General features: G+C 43.0%; 1 pseudogene; it reads left to right on the plus strand.

Moving 5' to 3' along the window:
- Positions 1 to 8,543: 8,543 nt before the first annotated feature.
- LOC114113018 (putative G antigen family E member 3) lies at positions 8,544 to 8,876 on the plus strand (annotated as a pseudogene).
- Positions 8,877 to 26,752: the final 17,876 nt, after the last annotated feature.

Raw genomic sequence — 26,752 nt, forward strand, 5'->3', positions numbered from 1 at the left:
GGCAACCCACTCCAGTATTCTTGCCTGGAGAATCCCATAGACAGAGGAGCCTGGTGGGCTGCGGTCCATAGGGTCAAAAAGAGTCAGACACGACTGAAGTGACTTTGCACGCATGCACACAATGCTCATGTGGGCTGGAGAATACAAACAGAATGGCTGTGACCTCTAGTATTATCAGTCTGGCTAATTGGTAGTACAGCTGCCCCTATATAACAAAGAATGACCGCTACCAAAAAAGTGTGTGTGCACGTGTGTGATCTTTAAATTTTAATAGCTAGTCAGACAGTCCTTAGAGAGAGAATTGGCAGCTTTGGCCTGGAGGCTGCTCCCCCACCTGTCTCCAGGCACTGCAAACACAGCTGTGTAAGAAGGAGACAGTCAAAGCTTCCAAGGAAAGAAATGGTACCGTCTGGGGGAGTGAGGTGGGGGAGCGGACTAACAATGGGAGCGCCTTTCTCACAAACCCACTTGGGACAGGGCCTGTCTAGCAACTGCAAAAATTAGCAAGGAGGACATGATCAGGCTTTTTTTTTTCCCCCCTCTTTTTTTTTTTTTTTCTTCACTGTAAAATCATTGAAAACCCAACTCAATGGCCATTTTAAAACCATTTTTTAAAGGATGAGACAGAGCACACCATTCAAGTGGAGAGGAGAATAAGGCAGCATGTGTTTCTGGCAAGATTCATATTCAGGTATCCTTCTCGGATGGAGGTGAAAAGGAAAGACATTCACGCTGTCACAGAACTCGGAGTTCCTTACACAGAACGCAAGACTCCCTGGGCAAGTGCCTAGAAACTTCTTCTTTATCTAGATTTCTCCAGACTGCGAATTGCAGGCATTTTTTAAAGTTCAACTCTTAAGAGGAAAAAAAGTCAGCAGAGGCAAGATTTCAACAGATGTTAGCAGTTCTAGAGTGGTCAGGGGGCTGCCGCTCCCCAAAGAAAGGGGAAATTCGCAAAGGGAAAGTAACAAGTCGTTTTGGAAGAAGAAAACCCCAGCAAGGAGGTATTTTCCGTATCATTTTAATCACAAAATAGCACGAATGCGGTCTGTGCCTGCGTGCTACCCAAACGTCGATCTGAATACCACTGAACGCTGGTTTGAAAATTTCCATTTTTGTAATTTGCTTTCCTTTGTTAAGCCAAGACTTGAGAGAAACCTGGCAGTCGTCTCCAAGTCTGGCACGATTTCCCTTCCGACCCACTCGGTTGGTGGGGATGTGGAGGGGACCGCACAAGAGAGGAGAGAGAGGGAGGGAGGTGGCTTGAAACGCGCCCGCCCGCCCACCGGGGCCTGCGGAGGGAGCAAGCCCAGCGTCTCAGCCAGGGGGTTTGGCTCCACCTACAGGAATCTGAGGGCACTCGAAGCAGATCCCTCTGCCGCCACGGAAACCAAAGGTGGGGACTCGGACAACTGCTGGAGAATTTCCCAGCCAATAGGAATGGGCTCTAAGGAGCTGACGGTAAGGAATCTGGAGGTAGGGATCGTCATCACAGCGGTGTGTCAGATCCAGCTCAGGGATTCGTACTTAGGGAGGAGAAAAGACTTCATGCCTCCCCTATAACCTATGATTGATTTCACGCGTAAAATGTAAGCCCCATCTGAGGACAAGGGCAGTGTCTGGTCCGAGTCCAGGACCAGCATACAGCCACTGCGCTCAACTGCTTATGAATGAATGAACAGACAAATGAATCTAACCCACTGGATAATACACACGGTTAAACATCAGAGATCTAACGTGATTACAAACGCTTTTCCCTCCAGGTATATTTATGAGTTGTCAGGCATTTTGCTAATGGCTAGTAATTGCTGAAAAAAGCGACTGCACCATCCACACTATTCCAGCGTTCCACCTCCAATATGGGCAACACTAGTTAAGAACCACTCATTTCATCTGATGCCCTTAATTTGCAGATGAGTAAATAGAGGTTTGAAGAGGGGTTTTGTTGTTGTTGCTGTTTTGTTTTGCCCCCAGTCATCCACTTTGTGGGTGATAGAACTGGTTTGGGGCTAAAATTTCCTGACCTTCTCTCTGCTGTCTGTTTTCTAAGGCAAGAGATTTGTTCTGCTGGACGGTGGAATGGCCTGACAGATACACTTAGCTGATTGACTCGCAGGCGGAAGTTAGCTCCCCACCTACCTGTTGTCCTGACCCTGAGCTTCTCTCTCAGGTTCTGCAAGAGACTGAGGCAGCTGCTCCTGCTGCTTTAATCCAAAAATCAAACGCTGCCTGGAACTGGTGCCAACTGGTTGCTAAACTTACAAATTCAATTTTTTTTTAAAGCCTAAAGGACGGAATCTTTGAGCCTGCGGGTTTGTAAGCCACAAACAGGCAGGTGCTGTGTTTTAGCAACACAGGTGTCTTATATCGAATATCTAACACATGTACTTATCCAAAGTGCTTAATAAGCATTTATTGAATTTCCCAATGATAGTTATGGATGAAGATGATATTTACCAATTGAAAAAGAATTTTTGCTGTAGGCAGTTATCACTGTTTCCAATTTTTTTTTAAAAGAAGATTCTTCCTGTAAATGTGATTCTGTTTGCATTGTGTCAGATAAATGATGATGTAGTGAAAGTTGGAAATGAGAAGATCCAGATTCCAACCACAAGCCATCTATAAAATGGAAATAAATAATACTGTTATGACCTCCTAAAGAATTAGACATGAATCATTATTACAGTAATAATCACAGCATTAATAATAGCTTTGAGCTATTATTAAGTGCTAACTACCTTCTAGACTCTCTGCTAACCACTTTAAGTGCATTATCTAATTTATCCTCATAACAACCACATATAGGTTACAATTATTATGCCCATTTTACAGAATGAGGGAACTGAAGTTTATAGACACTTAGGTGCTCACCTACAATGACAGCTTATAGTGGTGAGGCCAGTACTGGAACCCAACTCCTACCTGACTCCACTAGTATGTGTGCTAAGTCACTTCCATCGTGTCTGACTCTTTGTGACCCCATGGACTGTAGCCCACCAGGCTCCTCTATCCATGGGATTCTGCAGACAAAAATACTGGAGTGTGTTGCCATGCTCTCCTCCAGGGGATCTTCCCAACCCAGGGATTGAACCCATGTCTCTTATGTCTCCTGCATTGGCAGGCGGGTTCTTTACCACTCCACATTCCATAAACATGGTTACACAATAGATACCTATTGACTGATTCAATGCTGCTGCTGCCAAGTCGCTTCAGTCGTGTCTGACTCTTAGCGACCTCATGGACTGCAGCCTTCCAGGCTCCTCCGTCCATGGGATTTTCCAGTCAAGAGTACTGGAGTGGGTTGCCATTGCGATATTCAAATCTTTGTCTCTTAGTTCTTAGTTCTCATGGGGACTCTATACTTTTATTTTCAATTACTGAAATAATAGCATTAATTGCATGTTCCATTACTGTTTAAATTTAAAAGGGCATAAGTCCAAACTCCTTCTTTTCTTTCATAAGCATTTACTAAGGACTATCCATATTCAGAGGAGCTTCCCAGGTAGCACAAGTGGTAAAGAACCTGCCCTCCAATATAGGAGACATAAGAGATGAGTCAGGAGCATCCCCTGGAGGAAGGCACAGCAACCTACTCCAGTATTCCTGCCTGGAGAATCCCACAGACAGAGGAGCCTGGTGGGCTACAGTCCATAGGGTTGCAAAGAGTCAGACATGACTAAAATGACTTAGCATGCACACACACATCCATATTCAGACCTCCAAGCTTGGTCAGGGGCAGTGGTTCTCAACTGGGGGTATTTTAGCCCTCCAGGAGACATCAGGCAATGTCTGGAGACAATTTTGGTTTCATACCGGGGGTGGGGATATGCTATTGGCCTCTAGTGACTAGAGGCCACGGTGCTGCTAAACAGCCTACAGTACAGATGATATCCCACCACAACAGAGTTATTTGGCCCAAAATAATAGCAGCAAGATTGAGGAACCTTGGCTTAGGAAGATGGAGATGAATAAAGCAAATATAATCATTAATCATCTGATATGGACACGACTGAGCGACTGAACTGAACTGATGGTAGATGTATGTATAAATTTGGAGCACAAAGTTTGCGAAGATGCTTATGTGGTGACAAAAGATAAGTGCCCCAAAGCCCATAAAGAGTTAGGGGGTTTACTGTGGGCTGGGAAAGGCTTGGTGGAGGCAGTGGCACTTGAGCTAGGGACAAAGAAGAGATAAAATCTGGATTCCAGATAAAAAGGACAAACAGTGTGCAGGGTGTGTGTGTGCCTAAGGAATGTTGGTTTATTTTAATTGGAGTGGAGGACGTGTGAAGAGGAATAGTGGAGAAAAGGAGGTAACATTTGTTGGGGCCAGATCAAAGCGCCTTGAGCACAAAGAGAAAGACTTCGAACTTTCTTTGTAAGTAATGGGAAGCCATCCGATATTTTCACATGGAGTAATAACGTGATCACAATGTTCTGGGGAGATGAATCTAGCAGCTGAGGGAAAACGAACTGTAGAGAATAAGCTGGAGACAGGAAGACATGTCAAAACACTACTGTTGCATGTCTTACTATTAAAAGGAAACCACATAGCTATTTTAGTTTTTATTAGTAGCAACCAATAATAGAGTGATTATTGTGATTCAAAGCCAATAGACAGTTGCACTGTCTATGCAGCCTCACTTAGTGTTCCCGTCTGTCACAAGGATCTCCCCATTTTACAGATAAGAGAACAGTCAGAGTGACTAGGAAACAGCAGCGTCAGAATCTGGCTATCAAAGGCCTGTGCTCCTAACTGCTCAGTGTGCTCTGTACAAGGCTGAGATTCTTAACCTCTTGACCAAACCAGACTGTTCTTTCTAAGGAAGACAATAAAACGAGGCAGCCCAGGCCCCCACGGGAATGGGAAGGTCTAGGACCAACAGCCTTAGGAAATGCGCTCCTCCTTGGCAGACAGAGCTGACTGTAGGGAGAAAGGGAGTGTTTCTCTGGGCTAATTTTGGAGGTGTGGGGAGCATAGGCACATACCTTATTACAAACACACTTACACAATAGAGTCCCTTAATTTATTTGGAGTTAAATTGGTTCCTCCCAGAGGGGTGGTAAGTGACAGCAAAATGGGAATGTCTGAAACAAAGATCGAGCTTCTCACATCAAGCCTCTCCTGGCTGATGAGGTAGCAAGCAGAAGACAAGAAGTGGGGAGGAGAAAGGCTGTGACTCAGAAATTCCTTGTTTACTTGGCTCCTGAACAGATGGCTAACTGGATCCAGGTGTGTGCTCTGGTTTTGTTTTAGAGCCTTTTGGCCACAGGCAGGGAAGGAGAGGAGAGGTGTTGACCATATCCGTAGACAGAGTGGGTGGCAGCACTAGAGTCGGTGGAGGTGCTGACAGAGGCATGGCCACACACACCAGCTGGCACCAGCAGCTGGGTGGGCTCCTCAGGTCCTGCAACTAGAGTCTCTTTGGTCGCCCAGGGCACCAGTTTTGTCATGAGAGGCTCATTGCAAAGAATTAGAGAAGGATGGAACCCAAATGGTGGCCATCACTGAGTAGCCAAGGACCAAGAGGTAGAGTAGTGTGAGAACATCCTTGAAAACGCCCAGGTTTATCTGGAAGGAGTTGAGATGGTGGAAACTCTCACAGAGCATACGGGAAGAGTTGGAGAGACTTCCACGGCTTTTGATGCCCAGTCATTTCATGGTGACTCTCCATCTTGGGATAATCTTTAAACTCGTTGGGAAAGCATGTGACCTACAATTTAAGGATAAAAGGCTCCAGGATTCTGGAGTTCCAATTCTTCCTTTTAAAGTCCCACAGCATTGAGCAAACGTAAATTCTAGCCATAGTCTCTTAGATCTGACAGCCTAGTAAATAGACTTCTAAAAAAATTCAGAGAACTTCCCTGCTGGTCTAGTGGTTAAGAACCTGCCTTACATGAAGGGGATGCAGGTTTGATCCCTAGGCAGAGAACTAAGATCCCACTTGCCACAGAGCATTTAAGGCCACGTACCACAACTACTGACCCATGCACCGTGAGTAGAGAGTTTGTGTGCCACAGGGAAAGATTCTTCATGTGACAATGAAGACCCCACGTGCAGCAACTAGGACCCGACATGGCCAAATAAATAAATAAATAATTTAAAAAAATTCAGGACCCAATCTACTCTCTAGACTAGAACTTACCTCAAGATCAAAGATTGAATTTGTACCACCAAACTTAAGAGGTGCTCAAGAAGTATCTGAGTTGAATTCAGGGAAGTCTTCTCCTGAAACATCAGGAGTATTACTAGATGCATTAATATAATGTTTAAATACAAGTTTTATTTTCATCTAATTAAAAAAATAGCCTAATCTTATGTATGAATATGCCTGTTTCTACAAAGCAAATTTGGAGAACTCAGCAGTGGCCACAGGACTGGAAAAGTTCAGTTTTTATTCCAATCCCAAAGAAAGGCAATGCCAAAGAATGCTCAAACGACTGCACAATTGCACTCACCTCATATGCTAGTAAAGTAATGCTCAAAATTCTCCAAGCCAGGCTTCAGCAATACGTGAACTGTGAACTTCCAGATGTTCAAGCTGGTTTTAGAAAAGGCAGAGGAACTAGAGATCAAATTGCCAACATTTGCTGGATCATCAAAAGAGCAAGAGAGTTCCAAAAAAACACGTCTATTTCTGCTTTATTGACTATGCCAAAGCCTTTGACTGTGTGGATCACAATAAACTGTGGAAAATTCTGAAAGAGATGGGAATGCCAGACCACCTGACCTGCCTCTTGAGAAACCTATATGCAGGTCAGGAAGCAACAGTTAGAATTGCACAGACTGGATCCAAATAGGAAAAGGAGTATGTCAAGGCTGTATATTGTCACCCTGCTTATTTAACTTCTATGCAGAGTACATCATGAGAAACGCTGGGCTAGAAGAAGCACAAGCTGGAATCAAGATTGCCGGGAGAAATATCAGTAACTTCAGATATGCAGATGACACCACCCTTATGGCAGAAAGTGAAGAGGAGCTAAAGAGCCTCTTGATGAAAGTGAAAGAAGAGAGTGAAAAAGTTGGCTTAAAGCTTAACATTCAGAAAACGAAGATCATGGCATCTGGTCCCATCGCTTCACGGCAAATAGATGGGGAAACAGTGGAAACAGTGGCTGACTTTATTTTTCTGGGCTCCAAAATCACTGCAGATGATGATTGCAGCCATGAAATTAAAAGACGCTTACTCTTTGGAAGTAAAGTTATGATCAAACTAGACAGCATATTCAAAAGCAGAGACATTACTTTGTCAACAAAGGTCCATCTAGTCAAGGCTATGGTTTTTCCAGTAGTCATGTATGGATGCTAGAGTTGGACTGTAAAGAAAGCTGAGCGCCAAGGAATTGATGCTTTTGAACTGTGGTGTTGGAGAAGACTCTTGAGAGTCCCTTGGACTGCAAGGATATCCAACCAGTCAATCCTAAAGGAAATCAGTCCTGAACATTCATTGGAAGGACTGATGTTGAAGCTGAAATTCCAATATTTTGGCCAATTGATGCAAAGAGCTGACTCATTTGAAAAGACCGTGATGTTGGTAAAGATTGAAGGCAGGAGGAGAAGGGGATGACAGAAGATGAGATGGTTGGATGGTATCACCAACTCAATGGACATGAGTTTGGGTAAACTCCGGGAGTTGGTGATGGACAGGGAGGCCTAGTGTGCTGCGGTTCATGGGGTCGCAGAGTTGGACACTACTGAGCAACTGAAGTGATACAAAGCCTTTGCCCATAGTCTGTAAGTTGTCCTAATACTAAGGCCAAATGCCAAAAGGCACATGTTTTTTCCTGGAGAAAATCTGGAAGAGACAGTTATACTAAAACACTACTCAGAAGGATCTGTTTCACTGATTTTACTTGTGTGAGTGGCATCATTGTGCAGGGATGCACGGTAAGTCGCTTCAGTTGTATCTCTTTGCAACCCTATGAACTCTAGCCCACCAGGCTCCTCTGTCCATGGGATTCTCCAGGCACGAAGTGGGTTGCCATACTGTCCTCCAGGGGATCTTCCTGACCCAGGGATTGAACCTGCATCTTGCATTGAAGGTGGATTTGTTACTGCTGAGGCCACTTCCCCAAGTGGCATCATTAGGCCACTTCAAACCAAACAGTGTCCTGTGAAAACAGTGAAAGCCAGAAACCAAAGCTCTCATTGCTATGGCCTCTCCATTTTGTTACCATACGTGGGATGTTCCATATGGAGATGAGGAATAAGACTAAAAGCACAGCTCTTCAGGCTTGAGGGTGTCAAACAACTGGAAATGTCCCTAATCACTTTACATGTATCCCGCCCTTCAAAATAGCTAGCTTGGATCCAACCCAGTGGATGATGTATTACTTAACCTTGAAGTATCAGGTTAGCTTCAAGTCTTTATTGAGTACTCTCTATGCATATGGCACAGAACTAGAAGATAGAGGTAAGAAAAAAAGGCCAACAGTAGTTATGCCAGGGAGGTCATGTTCCTGCCATCCTGATGCTTCCTCACTGAATGAAACTCAGCCAGTAGATCCTCATAGCAATATGGCCAGGGAGTAAGTTGGAAAATATGAGTGGGCATGTAAGCACAAGAGCCAACTCTGCATGGAAATGATGGAGAGTCTTCCAGCCAGTTGGACCTCTGGTTGCTCAGCAGCCCAGTGATAAACAATCTCAACTAGGGAAACCTCCAGCTGAGAGTTAGGATATTATACCTGCTCAGGACAGTGAAGATGAAGGGGCACCTGCTCAAGGGCCCGTTAGGGAAGCTGATCAATAGGAACTGGCTCTGTTGAAGACTGTGGATAAGCCCAAAAGTGGTCCTGATGTCAAGGAGGAGATTCTACCAAGTCTAGAGCCCATTAAGATGCCAGAAGCACGTGAAGGGACAACCACAATTTAAACAAGGACAGACTGAAGCCAAGCATGCTGTCCTTATGTTGGAAATTTGCTGCTAACCATCTCCCAATAGTTTCACAACTTAAAAAAAGAAAAAGGGTCAAAACAGGACCCTGGACCCCAAATTTCAGCTTATAAGCTAGTTGGAGAAAACACAGTGAAGATGGATGAATAGAAGACAATATTTGTTCCTTAAACACCTACTGAGTGCCTAATTTGAGCCAGGCTTTGTGCTAGACAGCAGCAGTACCAAGGATGAATTGGTTCCATTTTGTTCAGTTCAACACTTGTTATTCATTTGGTACATATTTATTGAGTGTATTTGGAGTAGACTACAGCTTTTCAAGCCTTAATGTATATGGAAATCACCTGGGGATTCTGATTCTACGGATCTGGGGTAAAGCTTGAGACTATACATCTCCAGGACGCTCCCAGGGAATGCCAGTGCTGTTGGCCCCTGAACCACTCTTTGAATAGTAAAGGACTATACAGTGTCTTGGTTCTTTCCTGGTGGCTCAGAAGGTAAAAAATCTGCCTGCCATGCAGGAGACATGGGTTCAATCCCTGGGTCAGGAAGGTCTCCTGGAAAAGGGAATGGGACCCACTCTAGTATTCTTGCCTAGAGAATTCTATGAGCAGAATTCTCTGTAACCCAGCAGGTTACAGTTCATAGGGTCACAAAGATTTGGACACAATTGAGAAACCAACATTTTTACTTTTCTTAGAGAGGAAAACAAGATAGCCATGACCCCTGTCCTGATGAAGTGGATATTCTAACAAAGAATATAAATATTAAACAAGGAAGATGTTCAAAGTCTTAAGGAGAGCATTTTGTGAGGGGACCTAATTTCACCTAGGAATGAAAAAGCAAGCTTTCCTGAGGAAGTGATGTTTAAGCTGATAAGAATCTGCAAACAATAGAGGAAGAATATTTCAGATAGAGAGAACAGCATGTTTGAAGGCCTGGAGGTGAGTGAAAGCTCAGATATTCAACAAATATTTACTGAGTTTCACCATTTTCAGGCTCCATACTGGATATAAAACCCTGCCCTGGATGAAAACACAGTGGGAGAGACAGGCATGGAGACAGATGACTTCAAAATTATGCCGAGAAATTTTAACGTGGTAATCACAGGATGCCAGAGAGTACTCAGGAGGATTTCCTAACCCAGCCCAGGAGAGAGGACATTGGAACAGAGCCTTTGCTGATGAGTGGAAATAAGGAGAGAGAAAAAGATGTGGCGACGTAGGAGATCTGGTCCTTGCCACTGAGGACACATCGGCTAGTGGGAAGCTGGCAAGCTGTGTTATGTGATCCTGATGTTAATATAATATAATCATCATCTGGGAACATTGCCTGGCGCATAGTAGGCACTCATTAAAGATGTGTTAACTGGATGAATATCTCAGTGCTGTGGGAGGAATAGACTCAGGATGTCCTAGATATAACTGGGTACTAAGTTGTTACCAACTGCAAGGGCCCTAAAAGTTCAGAGCACTAGTGTATGAACAAGAACCGGGCTTGAAGGAAGGCTAGAGTCTGGAAATGTAGGGCAGACCAGTAGACATCCATTCTGAAAAGAAAGAAGTATCAGTTCACTGCTGGGAGTAAAGGATTAAAAAAAAAAAGAAAAGCACACAGCAGGGTTTCTTTACCATCTGAGCCACCAGGGAAGCACCTGAAGCAGGGTTTCTTAGTCCAGGACACTTGGAGCCTCTGGGCATCTATGAAGCCCCAGAGATTATGTGTGAAATCCTAGGTATTTATACATCCTAGGATTCTTTTCCTGGGCAAAGAGACTAGAACTTCATCAGATGGTCAAAGGAGTCCACTCTCCCTCACCAGGTTAGGACCCTCGGGGAGAGAACAAGCAGCCTATTCTAGGTAGCCTGTGAGCCATTTACTGATTACAAACAATTATGGCAGTGGAATCCCAGCACAATCAGCCTCAGGTCTGAGTGGCTAGATGCTTTCAACCCTGCGTTTGAGTGGCATTTTAGCAGTGTCCTTGCTGCTTCTTGTCAATCCAGACCTGTCCTTGTTGTCAGGGCATCCGCAGCAGTTGATGAAGGTGCCTCATTCCAAAGGCTATTTATATGCACCCAAGTCCTTCTCCTTGAGTTTCCAGTGGGGACAATGGCCTCTTGTTAGGTTGTCAACTGTTGACATTTCTCTGATCTTTTCTTACAGTTTCTGTTCAGCAGCAATTGCTGCAACCACCTAAGCATCGAACAAGCAACTGATTGGAGCAGATTTAATAAACGTCCTGGAGAAGGAGGCTGCATGCTTATGGACTTTCATGGTACTTTCATGGTAGTGCATAATGGACCAGGTGCTCTTCCACCCACCTGCTTATGCTACCATAGTAAGCACAAAATCTACCTATCTGGAGGAAAACAGTATTTGCTGAAACAATAATAGATGCAGGAAATTTGTCTGTTGTGGGTAAATGTCTCCATGGTTTAACTTTGCACCATTCTATTTTGGTTAAAAATATCTACAAGGTCATCCCTTACCATCTTCCTTTTAAAATGCACTGGTAATTCAGGACTTTCCTGGTGGTCCAGTGGTTAAGATTCTGAGCTTCCAATGCAAGGAGGTGCAGGTTTGATCCCTGGTCAGGGAATGAAGATCCTGTACACCATAGGGTGTGGCCAAAAAATAATACCCTGGTAATTGAAATGGCCTGTTTTTCATCAGGAACTGGGGATTTTGAAGGGAGTCTGAGGGAGAACGGATACATGTATATGTATGACTGAGTTGCTCTGCTGTGCACTTGAAACTATCACAACAGTGTTAATTGGCTGTTCAGTTCAGTTCAGTTGCTCAGTCGTGTCCGACTCTTCATGACCCCATGAACTGCAGCACATCAGGCCTCCATGTCCATCACCAACTGCTGAAGTCTACCCAAACCCATGTCCGTCGAGTCAGTGATGCCATCCAGCCATCTCATCCTCTGTCGTCCCCTTCTCCTCCTGCCCCCAATCCCTCCCAGCATCAGGGTCTTTTCCAATGAGTCAGCTCTTCATGTCAGGTGGCCAAAGTACTTGAGTTTCAGCTTTAGCATCAGTCCTTCCAATGAACACCCAGGACTGATCTCCTTTAGGATGGACTGGTTGGATCTCCTTGCAGTCCAAGGGACTCTCAAGAGTCTTCTCCAACACCACAGTTCAAAAGCATCAATTCTTCTGTGCTCAGCTTTCTTTATAGTCCGACTCTCACATCCATATATGACCACTGGAAAAACCATAGCCTTGACTAGACAGCCCTTTGTTGGCAAAGTAATGTCTCTGCTTTTCAATATGCTGTTTACTCCAATATAAAATTAAAAGTTTAAAAAATGGTCCAAAGAACTAAATAGACATTTCTCCAAAGAAGACATACGGATGGCTAACAAACACATGAAAAGATGCTCAACATCACTCATTATTAGAGAAATGCAAATCAAAACCACAAAGAGGTACCACTTCACACCAGTCAGAATGGCTGCGATCCAAAAATCTGCAAGCAATAAATGCTGGAGAGGGTGTGGAGAAAAGGGAACCCTCCTACACTGTTGGTGGGAATGCAAACTAGTACAGCCACTATGGAGAACGGTGTGGAGATTCCTTAAAAAATTGCAAATAGAACTACCTTATGACCCAGCAATCCCACTTCTGGGCATACACACCGAGGAAACCAGAATTGAAAGAGACACATGTACCCCAATGTTCATCGCAGCACTGTTTATAATAGCCAGGACATGGAAACAACCTAGATGTCCATCAGCAGATGAATGGATAAGAAAGCTGTGGTACATATACACAATGGAGTATTACTCAGCCGTTAAAAAGAATTCATTTGAATCAGTTCTGATGAGATGGATGAAACTGGAGCCGATTATACAGAGTGAAGTAAGCCAGAAAGAAAAACACCAATACAGTATACTAACACATATATATGGAATTTAGGAAGATGGCAATGACGACCCTGTATGCAAGACAGGGAAAGAGACACAGATGTGTATAACGGACTTTTCACTCTGAGGGAGAGGGAGAGGGTGGGATGATTTGGGAGACTAACATTCTAACATGTATACTATCATGTGAATTGAATCGCCAGTCTATGTCTGACGCAGGATGCAGCATGCTTGGGGCTGGTGCATGGGGATGACCCAGAAAGTTGTTATGGGGAGGGAGGTGGGAGGGCGGTTCATGTTTGGGAATGCATGTAAGAATTAAAGATTTTAAAATTTAAAAAATAAACTAAAATTAAAAAAAAAAAAATTGGTTGAAAAAACAAGAATAAAAAAAAAAAAAGAAAAAAAATGGTTTAAAGAATTGGAGTTTTGCAAAATAGCAGTCAGAAATTCCTCTGTTTGAGGAGACAGGCAATGTTTAAAGTTCTTTGAATAAAATAACCTTAGAGTAGAAACCTTAGCAACCAGTTTGTATTAATAGAAGTCCAGCATTCAGAATGAGAGGAGTGATAGTCCCTGTCTCCCTAGGGCTAGACACACCACATAAGAAATCCTTTTCATTCAATATTTAATGCCACATTAGAAGGGGGATAGCAACAGACACATGAAGCTGGTGCTCTGGAAATAAAGGCAAATGGCAGTGACTAAGGCCTGGGTGCCGTGCTTTGTATGATACATTTAATCTTCACAACACTACTAATATACTACTATTAACAGTAGGGCACTACTACTATTATCTCCATTTTACAAGTAAACTCAGGTTATGTAGATTGGTAAGTGGCAGAGCTGGAATAACACTTGTTCTGTCTGACTCCAGTGGACCCTCAGCATAGGCAGTTGGCGTATTTTCAGTTACTCTTGCTAGAGATGATTGGCAATTATGACAATGAAATCATTGCCACTGTATGTGTGTGCGCATTAGCCATTTCACCGGTCAGCACATGCACACTGTGAGGGCAGTGCCCATACTAATGATGCACATATTGACCTCAGGTTTAGCACAGAGCTGGGCACATGGTAGGTCTTCTTTACTTTTTTTTTTTTTTTACTGAATACAATAACTAACTTCAGAATATTTCAAAAAAAACCAACTCACCCATCAGATTATTCAAAGTGTAGGGGGAAAAGCACATTCTAGAGGGTATAAGTTGTTACAAGTCATTTTAGAGGACACTTTGCAATAATGATCACAATCTGTAATGTGTAAACCCCTTTATGCACACATACAAAGAAACATGCACATATATACACAAAGATGTCATACACATACTTACACCAAGAAACATACACATAAAGATGTCAATATATATATGTATGTATGAAGTGAAGTGAAGTCGCTCAGTTGTGTCCGACTCTGAGACCCCATGGACTATAGCCCACCAGGTTCCTCCTTCCATGGGATTCTCCAGGCAAGAATACTGGAGTGGATTGCCATTTCCTTCTCCAGGGGATCTTCCCGACCTAGGGATCGAACCCTGGTCTCCCGCCTTGCAGGCAGACGCTTTAACCTCTGAGCCACCAGGGAAGCCCTATATGTATATACTTATATACATTTATTTGCAAAGATATGCACACAAAAAATACATGTGTGTATATACATGCATTTACATATGTGTGTGTATTCATTACAGTTCTGTTTGTATTAGGAAAATAAAATGGAAATAACCTAAATATCCATCAATAGGGGGATGATTTTTTAAAATTATGATACAACCATACAATGCAATACTATGTAGCCATTAAAATATTGAAGCAGCTATATTATGTTAACTACGTAAAACTGCTAATTCCTTCCTGTTTAGATCTACAAATATAGCAATTTCATATAGTTCAACTTTATCCATGTGCAGATATGAACAATTTCTAAGCATATTAGAAACTGAAAAAGGCAAGTTGTAAAGTACGATGTAGTTATGTTTAAACATAAGAAGCAAAAATATAGAAAATAAACGAGAGATACTCACCAAAGAATGAACATGGTTATTTCTCAGCCTTATACAATGAGAATTTTTAATAATTTCTTTTTAAAATGTGTTTACTACAAGTAATTCCAAAGGGTTTATATCTTTTGTAAGCATTTCTCTCTGATCTGTAATTTCCAAACACCATGAACTCACCATCTTTCTCCTCTGGCACAGATGAGGAGAGTAATGAAGAATTAGACTTAATTATTCAGGCAAAGAAACCCAGATTATGAGAACAAGGCAAAAAGCAGAACTTTGTCTTGGATTATCTTGAGACAATTGCCTGAAATTTTCCTGCTTACATTTCCTGTTTGAACCTGGCTTTTCAGATTAATGTGAGTGATCTGTTTTTTTGTGATTCAGAACCTCACAGAACTTGGCAGGCAAAGAAACACGAAGAAAGGAAGAAAAGGAAAGGGCAAAAGTGGGGGGAGCAAAAGAAGATGGGCAGAATTTGAGAAGGCTTTATAAAGCGATATAACACACCCCTTACCCTCTGGGAACAAAGGAACAAAGCTAATGGGAGACAACAGATGTTCTCCTTCCCAAACCATGAAAGCATAGCACTCTACACCCAGAACTCCTCCTCATTCCAAGGAGTGTCTAATACCTTTTACTGGAATATCTGTACAACAAAGGAGTTTTTTTCTGTTTCTTAAAATGATTCATGTTAAAGGAAAAATTACTGTTACCAGGTACTTATCAAGTGTGAGTTATTCAAATGGTTGTCTTCTCTTGATTCTTATTTCTCTAAATCAGCTTTATTGGGGTAGAGTTAACACAAGGTAAAAATGTATCCATTTAAATTGTATATATCCATGAGTTTTCACAAGTAATACATTCCCTGATAGCTCAGTTGGTAAAGAATCCACCTGCAATGGAGACTCCAGTTCGAATCCTGAGTCGGGAAGATCCGACCCACTCCAGTATTCTTGGGCTTCTCTTGTGGCTCAGCTGGTAAAGAATTCATCTGTGATGAGGGAGACCTGGGTTCAATCCCTTCCCCAGTTGGGAGGATCCCCTGGAGAAGGGAAAGGCTACCCACTCCAGTATTCTGGCCTGGAGAATTCCATGGACTGTATAGTCCATGGGGTCACAAAGAATCAGACACGACTGAGCAACTTTCACTTTCTTTCACATTCATAAAGCCACCACCATAATCAATTTTGGATGAGGTTCCATCATCCAAAAACATTGCCTTGTGCCAGTCAATCCCCACTCCTCCTTCTGGCTCCAAACACCGATCTGCTTTCTATCACTATAGATTCCATTTGTCTTTTCTTGCATTTCAAATAAATAGAATCATACAGTATGCACCCTTTTGTATGTGTCTCCTTTCACTCAACATGGTGTTTTTGAGATTTACCCATCCTACTGTGTGCACTTATAATTCACCCCTTTTTATTGCTGGTTTCTATTGGGTTCCATGGTCTGGCTACACTATAACCACAGTTTATCCATTCACTCACTTAAGGACAGTTTGGTTACTTCTAGTCTTTGGCTATTATGAAGAAAGTTGAACATTAGGTTGATTCTTACTTTTGCAGTGATTTTTCTTCTCCAATATAGTCATTTGTTTTAAAATTAGCAATAAAATAATCAATATTACATGAAAAACAACAACAAAAAATAACTCCAAATTGATTTGAAACTGATTTGAAATTAAAATCATCCATTTGGTTGGGCCATAGAGATGAGAAATAAAACTAGGTATCTTAGATACCTACTGGTGTTGTTTAGCCTCCAAGTCATGTCTGACAGTTTCACAACCCCATGGACTACAGCCCGCCAGGCTCTGCTATCCATGGGATTTCCCAGGCAAGAATACTGGAGTGGGTTACCATTTTCTCCTGCAGGGGATCTTCCTGACCCAGGAATCAAACCTAGGTCTCCCGCTTGGCAGGCAGATTCTTTACCACTGAGCCACCAGGAATTCCCTAAACACCTACTAGGTGCTCATTAATATGCACAGATTATCACTTAAATCTTCACAAAAACACTAAATCATGAGGTAGCTATTATTCTTATTTTACTAATAAGGAAATAGGGGCACCAGGAGGTTAAAGAACTTGTCCACGGTCACAGAGTGACTAGGCAATAAAACCAGGAATTTTCACCCAGCCCTGCCTGACTCCCATCTGATGCTCTGCAGCCCTACTTCTCATTGCTGCATCTCTGGCAGGAGGCCTGGTAAAGAGGCTCAAAGGCAGACAGTTTTGATTAAAATTTTGTGTTGATCTAGAGGGGGGAAGCAGGAGAGGGAAGATGGCAGTGACTGGGTAAAGAGAGGAAAGAGGATGAAAGAAGAGGAGGGAAAGCAGCACTCTGTCCATCTTGACAGATTAAGGAGTCTGAAGATCCAGCAGGGAGTTGGCCTCCCTGGAAACTGCCTAAGGCCCGAAACATTTCTGTTCACAGTTGAAGGCAAAACCTTATCCAGCCCTGGCAGCTCCTTCCCTCTACATCAGGGCCCCACCTCTGGAGCCTGACACTCTCAGAAATCCAGGAGGGGGAGCACCTTTTCAGTTGGGTCAACACTGCTGTTTTGCATGGAGTGAACACCACTCACCTTTGCCTCTGAAGTCAAGAAAAAATCTGGGCCTGGAATTAGAGAAACCGAAAACAAGTAAAATGACTCATTTTAAACAGTTTGAAGAGGGAAAGTTTAATGATTTAGCTCAAAATTAATTCAATGCCCACAAACAGAAAAAAAAGCCAAAGTAAAAGAGGGAAATGCAGAAAGTCTATGGCCCTCAGTATGTGTCAAACACCGAGCTCCCAATTTTTCCTCTATTAATTGAGCTGATCTTCGTAATCCTATCATACACAGGATTATAAATAGTACATAATAGTAGAAGAAGTCTGTACTATTTTTATTCCTCTTTCATACATGATGAAATCATGCCTCAAAGAGGTTAAATATCTGCCCAGGGTGATACAGTAAATGGCAGAGACAGTACTCAAGCTCACTAACCACTACTCTGTTTTGTTCCCAGGGGCTATATGCCAGAGACTGTGTATATATACATTTATAAAAAAATGTTTAGAACATGGTACCAACATTTGGAGAGCTCATGAGTAAGCACTGGACATTGCTTTCATTTCGGGGACTTCCCTGGTGGTCCACTGGCTGAGATTCTGCTCCCAATGCAAGAGGCCTGGGTTCGACCCCTGGTCAAGGAACTAGATTCTACATGTGGCAACCAAGTCATCACATGCCACAACTAAGATCCAAAAGAACCAAATAAACTAGTATATATATATTCATATCCTTATATTTTAAAAGGAAGAGAAACCAATAATTATGTAAAAATGGAGAAGAGGAGGAAAGGAGAGGGAGAGAAAGAGGAAGACCAAAACTCCCACCTGTTTATTGAAATCCTCCCAGATCACAGGACCCCAGGATTGGGAAACAGAGTGCTTGTCATACAGTCAATTCTCTCAGTTCAGTTCAGTCACTCAGTCGTGTCTGACTCTTTGCGACCCCATGCATGAATCGCAGCACGCCAGGCCTCCCTGTCCATCACCAACCATCTCCCCGAGTTTACTCAGACTCACGTCCATCAAGTCGGTGATGCCATCCAGCCATCTCATCCTCTGTTGCCCCCTTCTCCTCCTGCCCCCAATCCCTCCCAGCATCAGAGTCTTTTCCAATGAGTCAACTCTTCGCATGAGGTGGCCAAAGTACTGGAGTTTCAGCTTTAGCATCAGTCCTTCCAGTGAACACCCAGGACTGATCTCCTTTAGGATGGACTGGTTGGATCTCCTTGCAGTCCAAGGGACTCTCAAGAGTCTTCTCCAACATCACAGTTCAAAAGCATCAATTCTTCGGTGCTCAGCTTTCTTCACAGTCCAACTCTCACATCCATACATGACCACTGGAAAAACCATAGCCTTGACTAAACGGACCTTTGTTGGCAAAGTAATGTCTCTGCTTTTGAATATGCTGTCTAGGTTGGTCATAACTTTTCTTCCAAGGAGTAAGCGTCTTTTAATTTCATGGCTGCAGTCACCATCTGCAGTGATTTTGGAGCCCAAAAAGATAAATCTGATACTGTTTCCATTGTTTCCCCATCTATTTCCCATGAAGTGATGGGACTAGATATCCTGGAATGTGAAGTCAAGTGGGCCTTAGAAAGCATCACTATGAACAAAGCTAGTGGAGGTGATGGAATTCCAGTTGAGTCATTTCAAATCCTGAAAGATGATGCTGTGAAAGTGCTGCACTCAATATGCCAGCAAATTGGGAAAACTCAGCAGTGGCCACAGGACTGGAAAAGGTCAGTTTTCATTCCAGTCCCAAAGAAAGGCAATGCCAAAGAATGCTCAAACTACCGCACAATCGCACTCATCTCACATGCTAGTAAAGTCAAAATTCTCCAAGCCAGGCTCCAGCAATATGTGAACTGTGAACTTCCAGATGTTCAAGCTGGTTTTACAAAAGGCAGAGGAACCAGAGATCAAATTGCCAACATCTGCTGGATCATGGAAAAGGCAAGAGAGTTCCAGAAAAAACATCTATTTCTGCTTTATTGACTATGCCAAAGCCTTTGAATGGATCACAATAAACTGTGGAAAATTCTGAAAGAGATGGGAATACCAGACCACCTGACCTGCCTCTTGAGAAACCTGTATGCAGGTCAGGAAGCAACAGTTAGAACTGGACACGGAACAACAGACTGGATCCAAATATGAAAAGGAGTACATCAATGCTGTATATTGTCACCCTGCTTATTTAACTTATATTTAACTTATAATTCTCTCAGCAGATGTCCAAATCATCCATAACCCGTCTCCATGGCCTCATGCTTTGAATACCTCCAAAGAGGAAGTATGGAGACAAAGTGAAGTGAAGTGAAGTCGCTCAGTCATGTCTGACTCTTGCGACCCCACGGACTGTAGCCTACGAGGCTTCTCTGTCCATGGCATTTTCCGGGCAAGAGTACTGGAGTGGGTTGCCATTTCCTTTTCCAGGGGATCTTCCCCACCAAGGGATCGAACCCGGGTCTCCTGCATTGCAGGCAGACACTTTACTGTCTGAGCTGCCAGGGAAGCCTCTAAAGTGTTCTTCTAACTAGGAAGAAAGGTCCCACTGAGATTTGAATTCGGATCACTGGATTCAGAGTCCAGAGTGCTCACAATTACACTATGGAACCCCCTATTTCCCTGGTGGCTCAGACGGTAAAGCATCTGACTACAGTGTGGGAGACCTGGGTTCAATCCCTGGGTCGGGAAGATCTCCTGCAGAAGGGAATGGCAACCCACTCCAATACTCTTGCCTGGAAAACCCCATGGACAGAGGAGCCTGGTAGGCTACAGTCGATGGGGTTGCAACAGATGCAACTGAGCAACTTCACTTTTGGCTGATGTGTGAAACACTGACCCTTGCTTCTCCCTCTGTCTCCCTCCCTGTCTCCCTAGTGATGAAAAACCCCAGCTCAGTTCATTTTCTCCCTTTCTGATTTCTTTTATCTTTTACTCTCTTTGACAGCCATTTTGGACACCTAATCATATGCTGTGTTTTATTGTTTCTCAATTACTTTGTATGCATGAGTCATACATGCTGAGGACAGCCAGCCATATTTTATACTTCTGGGGTCCCCCAGAGGAGTTAGGTCAATTCAGGGCATATAGCAAGCACACAGTAAACCAGTGAGACCTGCCAAATTAAATTAACAATCCATCATCATTAGAGTAGCTTAAAACTGGCCATACTGAATGAACTGTCATTTAATTGGTGTTTCCCGTAAAAGAGCCCCCTTTCTACAATATCAATTTTCATGTTAAAAAAAAAATACTGACAACAAAGACCTGTTAAAAGGAAACTTTTCCATGCGCCTCATGTTTGTATTTGAAATACAACTTCCTAACCGAGAAAAAAAAAAAAAAGGAAAGAAATTAAAAGCAAAGCATCCTAAATTGTACAGTTGAGGTATTGTTCCCTGTCTCTACAACTCAGACATCCTGAGCCTCAGATTCACCCCTTACCTTTCTCATATACTTATCCATTTCTGCATCTAAGAGTTAAGATTTTTAAAGGTTGATTTTTAAAAGACATATATCCCAAATCTCCATATGAACTGTAAGGTTCTCATTGCAAGTGGATACAGGTTAGAATATGTTTGATCATAAAAGCAGAAAGGCTAGAGTAAAGTGCTGTGAAGAATCTATCGGAAGAAATGGGATCAGAGAGATGTGGTGCACTTCTGTTAAGTGCATACCACTTAACTGCATAATCAGCTTGTGCTCCCAAGAATTATGCAGTCTCTGTGTGGCCCCCATTAGACTGAATGTGTTGCTACTCCAGTTAATTGCATATTGGAAAATTGCATAATTCAGCTCTATGCACCCTGAACTGAGTTCCAAATGCCATCCGGTACTATGTAATCAAACTAAGGAAGTGAAGAGCTGGAATACTTATGAGACTCTGCCCATTTGTCACATTTGATTTGCAGAGTTTGTGCTGTAAACAAGGCTGCCCATTGGTCATAGCGCTGTGCACTCTGGATTCCTGTCCATCCCCTCTGCATCCCAACACAACCTCAGGTCCCCATCCAAAAGTTAATTTTAGATGGGTCCAAAAGAAAACAGGATGCCAGCATGTGAAAATTTGATTGAAAAACAAAATATCTGAGTCATAACTATGGTGTTCTCTTCCTAGGACTGACGTTATTTACATGGAAGAGCAGAAAATGCAGGGACTAATCTTGAATCTAGCTGGGCAAGTCTTTTCCTCTCTCATGGTCTCAGTTTCCTCTTCTGTACCAGGGAAAGAATAGTACTAACCCTGCTGACCTCACTATGCTCTTATGAGGGTTAAATATAATGCTGCTTGGTAAACTACAAAGTGATGCCGCAACCTATTACCAGTTGCAGCAGAGGGAAGAGATTGGGCTTTATATCAAGAAATCTAGAGAGTCTATCAAGTTGCTGGAAATATTCAGTAAGGATCAAGGGCAGCAGAAAGTGGTAAAAGAGAAATGAAAGGGAGGAAATGCTCCCAACTCTATGGCAAACCCTTCAAAGATCAGACGTTGTCCTTAGTTTCAGTTTCCTTCTCACTCTGTAGAGACTTAGAGCTCTTTCTCATCCTTGGGCACTCATGTCATGCAATGAGATCCTCATTACACTGCCTGTTTAGCAGACACGGCAGTATATCCACATGAACCAGTGATAAGTATAGGGGCTGGCTGTAAAAGACAGCACCCATCACTCAATGCTTTAAGCTCTCCAACTCTTACAAGGAGGGGTTTGAGCCACCCATGCCTGAATCTTGGAATCTAGAGGAAATGCTCACATGCCAACTGGCAACATTGGAGTGTAACCCAAAGACTTCAAAGGTTTCCTTTGCTCTTTGCAGATTTCCTTCCATAGATGTTTTATCCTCAACTTGTATCTATTAAGACTACGAGTGATACTTCTTAGACACCTTTTCTGCCTGTAAAATGGTCCTCCTGAATTACCTGGAGGAGTCTTTAAGTCAACGGTTGCCAAACTCTAGAGTAGTTGGCTGCTCCTCTGTTGTCTGTGGAGTGGTTGAGAGGAGTGGGTGCTTAGTTCAGCCTCTTACTAGTTGTATAATCCTGGGAAGGGTACTTAATCTCATTAACTTTTGCTTTCCTTTTCTGCCAAATGGGGCTAATGAAAGTATCTACCTTTCAGGGCTTCTATGAGAGTGAAATGAGATCCCATATGCCAAGCAAAAGCACAACACTAAGGTGAGCTACCCATTACTAGCACAGAGACCATAGATTACTCAAGATAAGCTAATGGGGGTTATGCATCAGCATCTGTTCAGAATTCTGAAATAACATTTATTTTAACAAAAATATGGTGGTTTTAGGCAATTTAATCTGCATACTGTTTGTCTCATGTAAGTGTCTAGTAAAGTATTTTTACTGTGGAAAGAGGACATCATGACTTCAAGCAAAATGTGAGCACAAATCATTCTAGAACATTACTAGGGAAAGAAGTGACTCACACTTCCACTCTGACCAGTATCATCAGATGCAGGCATATTTAACAGTTTGAGGGGACAATGAGAGTGTGCCTCTGAGGAGCTTGAGGAGCTTGCCCAGAGAAGGCACTTAAATGTTGGATGAATTGAATTAAGCACTGGTTGAGTTGAATTGAGGGCAGAAATTCAACTGACCGGTCAACTGAGCGAGTCCACTATTTCTCAAAAGATGGATCAAAAACTGCACAAGCATTTCAGTGTAACATTCCAGACCTTCCAAAATCTGACTCTTTTATGCATCTCTATACGCTTAGCAACTTGCACAGTGCCTGAGAGCTGATATGTGCTCAATAAATCATGGTTGAATAAGTTAATAAATTTGTTAATGATTCCAATATTTGTTTCTAGCCTCATCTTCCATGATCTTCCAGCATGAACTCTTCACTATATTCAGGCCGATCTACTCATGATTTCCTAAACACTAACTTACTCATTCCTACCTCCGAAACTTTGCTTACAAACCTCCCCATAAGCCACATTCACTGCTTCTCTTATGCAAATTTGTCTCACTTTTTGAGGTGTGATGTTTCAAACTGTGTCAACTTGGCTAAGCTAGAACTACATTTCCCAGGATCTCTTGCAGTTGTCTTCAGTTCAGTTCAGTCACTCAGTCGTGTCCGACTATTTGCAACCCCATGAATCGCAGCACGCCAGGCCTCCCTGTCCATGACCATCTCTCAGAGTTCACTCAGACTCACGTCCATCGAGTCAGTGATGCCATCCAGCCATCTCATCCTTGGTCGTCCCCTTCTCCTCCTGCCCTCAATCCCTCCCAGCATCAGAGTTTTTTCCAATGAGTCAACTCTTCGCATGCGGTGGCCAAAGTACTGGAGTTTCAGCTTTAGCATCATTCCTTCCAAAGAAATCCCAGGGCTGATCTCCTTCAGAATGGACTGGTTGGATCTCCTTGCAGTCCAAGGGACTCTCAAGAGTCTTCTCCAACACCACAGTTCAAAAGCATCAATTCTTCGCCGTTCTGCCTTCTTCACAGTCCAACTCTCGCATCCATACATGACCACAGGAAAAACCATAGCCTTGACTAGACGGACCTTAGTCATCAAAATAATGTCTCCGCTTTTGAATATACTATCTAGGTTGGTCATAACTTTTCTTCCAAGGAATAAGCGTCTTTTAATTTCATGGCTGCAGTCACCATCTGCAGTGATTTTGGAGCCCAAAAAAATAAAGTCTGACACTGTTTCCACTGTTTCCCATCTATTTCCCATGAAGTGATGGGACCAGATGCCATGATCTTCGATTTCTGAATGTTGAGATTTAAGCCAACTTTTTCACTCTCCTCTTTCACTTTCATCAAGAGGCTTTTAGTTCCTCTTCACTTTCTGCCATAAGGGTGGTGTCATCTGCATATCTGAGATTATTGATATTTCTCCCAGCAATCTTGATTCCAGCTTGTGTTTCTTCCAGTCCAGCATTTCTCATGATGTACTCTGCATAGAAGTTAAATAAGCAGGGTGACAATATACAGCCTTGACGGACTCCTTTTCCTATTTGGAACCAGTCTGTTGTTCCATGCCCAGTTCTAACTGTTGCTTCCTGACCTGCATATAGGTTTCTCAAGAGGCAGGTCAGGTGGTCTGTATTCCCATCTCTTTCAGAATTTTCCACAGTTTATTGTGATCCACACAGTTCCAGGTTAGAATTGATTAAAAGAATTTGCAAGGATTTTGGAAGATCAAAGTCTTATTAGATGTGACAAGAGAAAAAAACTGGTGCTAGCAGGTTCAGATTTGCCTTGTTTCCACTGCTGGCCCTGCTGGCCCTGATGACCACCAGCTTCCCCAACCCAATGCCAGATGCAAAGTCAACCATCTCCCTGGGCTTGTCCATCATCCCCTTGGTGGTCCCATCTAAGCAGCTAGATTTATCCTGGCTTTCCAGAGTTCTCTTGCAATTCCTACTTATCTACCAGTGCCAGTGTTTCAGGAAGACTGGTTAGTGATTTGACCTCTGATCTTCCAGCTCCTCTTTCTGGATTTTACATCCCCAGATCCTCCCATAATTACATAACGTCTAATTGCTATAATAAATTCCTTATTCCATAACAGTCGTAGTAGTTTTGCTTCTCTGATGAATCTTTAACTGATACGCAAGGCTCAGTTCATGTAACAGCTGTTCCTTGATGACTTCTTGACCTCTCCAGAGCATTTCCTCTACAATTTCTTTGGTACAATGTGTCTGTGGTCCCCCACTGGCATCGCTCCCACATTGCTTGTATTGTATTTATATCCACATGTGCTTTCGCGGTGCTCAGAACATGGTTGGTATTCAGTAAGAGTTCAATGAGTAACTGGAAGTTTACATGGCATTTGTGTCACCACTCCCCCATCTCACACAGCAGTTATTATTCATTGATCTCACCATGCTTTCCCATCATGCTTGAGCTCTGCCTCATGAACCTTCTCCATGCAGCGCTGCAGATGGACAACTGTAGCTGGCCTGGAAGAAGAGACCTGTCTGCCATACTGAAACCTCTGAGTATAATGACTTATACTTCTTAGGCAAATTAAGTAATTTGTGGGTTTGACCCCTGGGTTGGAAAGATCCCCTGGAGGAGGGCACAGCAACCCACTCCAGTCTTCCTGCTTGGAGAATCCCCATGGAGAGAGGTGTCTGGCGGCCCGTGGTTCATGGGTTACAAAGAGTTGAACATGACTGAAGAGACTTGGCACAGTATGCACAAAAGGTCACAGCGCCTGCACACACAGAGCTCAGTAAATGTGAATTCCCTTCCCAACCTCCTGCCCCACTGCAGCCAGCTTTCACACAGTAGGGAGCCAGGAAATAATTGTTGAATGAGAGAATGTCAGTGCAACGCTCACAAAACGAGCTGTACGACCTCTACAAACCAAAGTGACTCACAGAGATTTCACCTTTGAAAATAATGAATGAACAGAAGGACAGCCAGAGTGAACTTACTGCATTTTAAGAAGGCCACTCCAGCCATTTCTGGTTCTTTCAGAGCTCAAGTAGACAAAATACAAACAAGCCCAGGCTCCAACCAACAGGAACATGCAGCATTCTGTTAAGCACTTGAAAAGAGGGAAAACCTTTCTAACTTCTGTTCTTCTGGGGTGGTTAGCCTGCTTCTTAGTAGTCACATAAGAGGAAGATTACAGAAGAGAAAAGAAACTTGGGGAGAAAGTTTGGGTTAGAATTATTAGGTAGGAAGTATATGGTCTAGAGAGGAATTTTTTGGTAAATTTCTGAGAAGGGTATCAAAATGAGGCATAATTGACTTGACCCTTGGCAATGTTATTTTTGGATTTTTGGTAGGCTCTCTTCCTGGTTTTGCTTTGCCAGTCACAGTCCATATTGCTAAGAATTCTGGCAGGTGCTGCCCATCCCTGTGCTCATGCTTCATAGTCCATCTTCCATTTCTGTGGATGGGATGTAGTGATGTCCCTGGTCATCCTGGCAATCAATAATTGAAAACATAGACATGAAAAAACAAAAACAAAGCAGTGTGCTTATTCCAATGGGTGAAAAGGTAAATGAAATAAACTTACTCTACAGGATAGACAATGTCCAAAGTAAACCACTTCCCAAATCCTTGCGATGTACACACAGAACTATCTCAAGATTATCTCCATTTAAAAAAAATTTTTTTTTAGTTGGAGGATAATTGCTTTACAATATTGTGTTGGCTTCTGCCACACAACAGCATGAATCAGCCACAAGTTACACATATGTCCCTTCCCTCCTGAACCTCCCCCCAACTCCACCCCATCCCACCCCTCTAGGTTGTCACAGAGCACCAGGGTGGGCTCCCTGTGCCCACACAGCAGCTCCCCACCGGCTGTTTTACGCATGGTAGTGTATATATGTCAATGCTGCTCCCTCAATTTTTTCCATCCTTTTCTTCCCCTCGCTGTGTCCAAAGTTTTTTCTATATGTCTGCATCTCTATTCCTGCACTGCAA

Source organism: Ovis aries, chromosome 1, assembly GCF_016772045.2.
Source record: "Ovis aries strain OAR_USU_Benz2616 breed Rambouillet chromosome 1, ARS-UI_Ramb_v3.0, whole genome shotgun sequence".
Lineage (NCBI taxonomy): Eukaryota > Metazoa > Chordata > Mammalia > Artiodactyla > Bovidae > Ovis > Ovis aries.